The sequence below is a fragment of the Penaeus vannamei genome, chromosome 4 (assembly GCF_042767895.1).
Source record: "Penaeus vannamei isolate JL-2024 chromosome 4, ASM4276789v1, whole genome shotgun sequence".
In the NCBI taxonomy this organism is placed as follows: domain Eukaryota; kingdom Metazoa; phylum Arthropoda; class Malacostraca; order Decapoda; family Penaeidae; genus Penaeus; species Penaeus vannamei.
Window position 1 is genome coordinate 8,866,166 of NC_091552.1, and position 5,000 is coordinate 8,871,165.

Below are 5,000 nucleotides of genomic sequence, written 5' to 3' on the forward strand. Positions count from 1 at the left end.
AAACAACAAATAGTCATGGGATAAATAGCGAATAATTGCAATAATGAGAAAACAAACAGGAATTTAATTTTGTATTAGTTTTTAACGCTAAATGTATTCTGACTTCATTTTATTTTATTTTATTTTTTTGTGTGTGTCTGATAAAAAATTCAGTTACACAAGCCGTTGATGATATTGATACATACATAAAAGTCAACAAAAGGAGAGAGAGAAAAAAGGGAGACAGAGAGGGGTGCGTGTATGTTTACACGGTCGCGCGCACACACAAAAATGGAAAAGGAAAACATCACACACATACTCATTCGCGCTCAAACGCACTTCATAATGAAGTTTTCGTAATCGATCGAAGCGTTTTTGAATACAGAAGTAAAAGAGAGAGAGAGAGAGAGAGAGACAGAGACAGAGACAGAGACAGAGACAGAGACAGAGACAGAGACAGAGACAGAGACAGAGACAGAGACAGAGACAGAGACAGAGACAGAGACAGAGACAGAGACAGAGACAGAGACAGAGACAGACAGAGACAGAGACAGAGACAGAGACAGAGACAGAGACAGAGACAGAGAGAGAGAGAGAGAGAGAGAGAGAGAGAGAGAGAGAGAGAGAGAGAGAGAGAGAGAGAGAGAGAGAGAGAGAGAGAGAGAGAGAGAGAGAGAGAGAGAGAGAGAGAGAGAGCGCTTTGACGTTTGGGTTCGCTTGACCGGGTCCATAACTCGACAAAGGCGATAATCAGGCGAAGAAAAACGAGCGGGTATCCACTGCATTTAAAAGTTGTTTTTTCCTTAATTTTACTCTATCCATTTTTCTTTCTTTCTCTCTGTCTCTCTCTCTCTCTTTGCTTTCTCTCTTTCTCTCTCTCTTTGCTTTCTCTCTCTCTCTCTCTCTCTCTCTCTCCTTTCTCAATTTCTCTACCTCACTCTTTTTCTTCCTCTCTCTCTTTTCTCTCTATATGTCTCTCTCGTTCTCTCTCGCTTTCATTCTCTTCTTCTGCGTGGTGCAGTAGTAGCGTTCTCATCTATTAAACTTATTGCCCGCGTTTAAATTCCGCCCCGCCCTTGAATGGTAACCCCGGCCCTTCCTTGCACACAAAGGGTAATTCAAAAGCAAAAATAAACAAGTGTAATTTGACTTGAAGTCGTAAGAGCCAGTTTGCTCTAAACACAAGAATTACCACTGTATCAAATAGAATAAAGTTAATTATTCTCTCTCTCTTCCTTTGCTCCTCTTATTCTAACTCTGACTTACACGCGCGCACAGATATACGCAGATAAACATCCAGATATAGATATGCAAATGTTTATTATACATATGGGCATATGATACAATGTATATTTACATTCATTGATAGCATGTATCTCTTATTGTTTTAATAACTATATGGAACTATACATTTTAACATCTATAAATTTATATTATACATTTTAACATCTATACATTTATATTATACATTTTAACATCTACACATTTATATTATACATTGTAACATCTATACATTTATATTATACATTTAACATCTATACATTTACTTTATACATTTTAACATCTATACATTTATATTATACATTTTACATCTATACATTTAAATTATAAATTTTACCATCTATACATATATATTATACATTTTAACATCTATAATTTTTTATTATACATTTTAACATCTATACATTTATATGATATATTTTAACATCTATGCATTTATACTATACATTTATACATCTAAGTGTTTATTCGTACCTTTCTTTTACCTTTGTTTCCCGGGACATGTTGCACAAATGAAACTTGACAGAGAAAAAAGCCGGGCTTAAGTAGGATAATAAATTATAATGCTGCCTCGTTTCAGCTTTTCATAACCAGCCTCTCTTTTGGGTTTTCAGGTCACGTCTGGCGCAGTGCTATGAGAGGTGACGGGGCGCGTGTGGCCGACCATGAGATGCAAGGTATGTGCAGTTTGTCTGTCTGTTTACCTGTCTATTTGTGTCTATCTGTTTATCTTTCTGTTTGTCTATCTGTTTATCTTTCTGTCTGTCTGTTTGTCTATCTGTTTATCTTTCTGTCTGTCTATCTGTTTATCTTTCTGTCTATCTGTTTATCTTTCTGTCTGTCTATTTGTTTATCTTTCTGTTTGTCTATCTGTTTATCTTTCTGTCTGTTTATCTGTTTATCTTTCTGTATGTCTATCTGTTTATCTTTCTTTGTCTATCAGTTTATCTTTCTGTTTGTCTATCTGTTTGGTTAGCTATCTTTTTTTCTTTTCTGTGTGTCTAAATGTGTATCTATCAATTTGTTTGCCCCATCTACCTGTTTATCTTTCTTCCTGGCTCCCTGGCTTTCTTTATCTCTATTTATCTATCACTGTCTAAATAAGCTGCCTTGCTATAGCGGTTGGGCGAATCCTGGAGGTTGGGGGTTGGGGGTTGAAAGGGCATCCACTTACGGTAAATTATTGTATGGTGTCGTCCACGAGTTCGAGACCTAAAAGCGGATCGTGTCTATCTATCTATATCTATCTATTTCTATTTTTCTGTATCTATATGTTTGTCTGTCTTTGTCAGTCTCTGTCTTTAAATATCTTTGTGTGTCTATTTATATATTTATCTATCTAATCTATCAGTCCGTCTATGTACTCATCTGCATATCTGTCTATCTGTATACATATACAAATACGCAGATACACGCCCTACCCCCTTCCCCGAGTATCCAGTTATGTATATACATATATGAGTCTGTCTGTGAATGTGCACACGCTCTGATAAGCATCTCTTGCGGCGTACACAAACGGGGATCAGGTTGATGTTGATACCCTTGGCACGGTGCCATAGTGGGCCAGCTATAGAGGCATCAGCTCATCAGGTACAGCGTCTGGGAATGGCATTGGGAGGGAGGGGGTTGGGGTAGGGGTGTGGCATGGGTGGGGTGGGGTAGGGACGAGAAAGCAAAGATATGATTATGATAAAACGGATAAGAGGAGGGGAGCAACTGCGGCGTATTGAGGGTAAATGGCTCAGGAAGGGATCGTCTGCTGGAACACACTTATGGGATTGTGGGTATCGCTTTCTCGTTTCTTCCGAGAACATTTTTTATTTATCTTTCTCTCTCTCTCTCTCTCTCTCTCTCTCTCTCTCTCTCTCTCTCTCTCTCTCTCTCTCTCTCTCTCTCTCTCTCTCTCTCTCTCTCTCTCTCTCTCTCTTTTAAGGGATAGGGTGAGGGTGCATTTTTTGTGTAACGTGTGTGTGTTTGTTAATGTATTGTTTACTCCGTGTTTGTACATACATAGAGACACGTGATTGATTAAATACACATACATAAATGCATAATACATACAAACATAATATGTATATGCGTACATGTATGTACATGTATATGTATATATGAATCTCTTTGTATGTATATTTGTTTGAATGTATGTATAATTGTATGCACGTATATTTGTATTATCATATGCACATGTGTTAGGGAATGGTGTGTGTGTGCGTGTTCGTGTGTACGATCTCTCACCCTTCGTGGCTAGTCGCCCCGTCACACGCAGGTCAAAGTCTATATAAGTACTTGTATAGACCTTGACGCAGGTCGCCTTACGGCATTGTTAATGACAGCGTGGTAGTGGGTGATAAGCGGTTGGTGAGTGGATGGCAAGCGGGTAGCAAACAGATAACGAGCGGTTGGCGAGCGGGTGACGAGCGGTTAGCGAGAGGTTGGCGAGCGGGTGACGAGCGGTTAGCGAGAGGTTGGCGAGCGGGTGACGAGCGGTTAGCGAGAGGTTGGCGAGCGGGTGACGAGCGGTTAGCGAGAGGTTGGCGAGCGGGTGACGAGCGGTTGGCAAACAGATAACGAGCGATTGGCGAACGGGTGATGAATGGTTGGCAAACAGAAAACGAGCGGTTGGCGAGCGTGTGGCGCATCGTGATCTCAGCAACCCCTCTAAGCCTCCGAGGGGCCGTCGCGAGAGAGGAGTACTCATTCCACCGGACCCCTTTCTTCGCCGCCCGACCGCCCTTGACGCACCGGGATCAAGGGCTCGGCCGGTAATCGCCAACGACTCTTGAGGGTTTCGGTAGACGGTCGCTTGTAATCCGTCCGAGGCCGTGAATCATTGGGCGCAGATCGGGGGCGTGTGCGTTCGTGATGGATGAGGCGGGCGTGGTTTGACACCCCCTCCCCCTCCCCCCTCGACTGCCGCCTCTGTTTTTTTCTTTTATTTATCGTTTTCTTCGTCCGCGTTCAAGGAAGGGAAGATTGGAATACTACGATTAGCTTAGTGCATTGTGAGAAGGAAATGATAAATGATAAAGGAGAGGGAGTATTGTGGTATAAAGGAATAGTGGTATTATTTGTGAACTTGAAAAAAATACCAAACATGTGTTATTTTGCATATGTGTTAGCTGATTAGAATGATGATAATGATAATGTTGATTGTAAGAATTACAATAACAATAATGATAATGCTAGTGATAATGATGTTTATAATAATAACGAGAGTGATAATGATGATAATAATAATAAAAGTTATAATGATAATAAAGCAATGATAAGGATAATAATATTATGATGATGAAGATAATGATGATGATAATGATAATAGAGTTTCGGATTCCGTTACGTATATTAATCAGACTGCGAGACTTTTACTATTAGTATTATTATGATTATAATGATAATCATAATAATGATAATCATGATGGTAACGATAATAATGATAATGATAGTTATAAAAAAATATTAATTATTAAGATATTATTATTATTATTGTTGTTGTTATTGTTGTAATTTATATTATTATCATTACCCTTATTATAATGATTATCCTTTTCATCTTTATTTTTTCGTCTTATTATTGTTGTTTTTGTTATTATCATTATTATTTTATCATCATTATTATTATGATTTTTACTATTGTTATTGCTATTGTTATTATTAGTCATCATTATTATCATCATCATCATCATCATCATCATCATCATCATCATCATCATCATCATCATCATCATCATCATCATCATCAT

General features: G+C 38.6%; 1 protein-coding gene across 2 annotated transcripts in view; it reads left to right on the forward strand.

Moving 5' to 3' along the window:
- The window catches only part of LOC113830559 (5-hydroxytryptamine receptor), a 590,145-nt gene that overhangs the window by 307,647 nt on the left and 277,498 nt on the right, over window positions 1-5,000 (forward strand). For both annotated transcript variants that reach the window (XM_070120626.1, XM_070120625.1), the window contains exon 2: window positions 1,875-1,937. The gene's annotated coding sequence lies outside the window, so the exon portion shown is untranslated. The remainder of the gene's footprint in view (window positions 1-1,874; window positions 1,938-5,000) is intronic.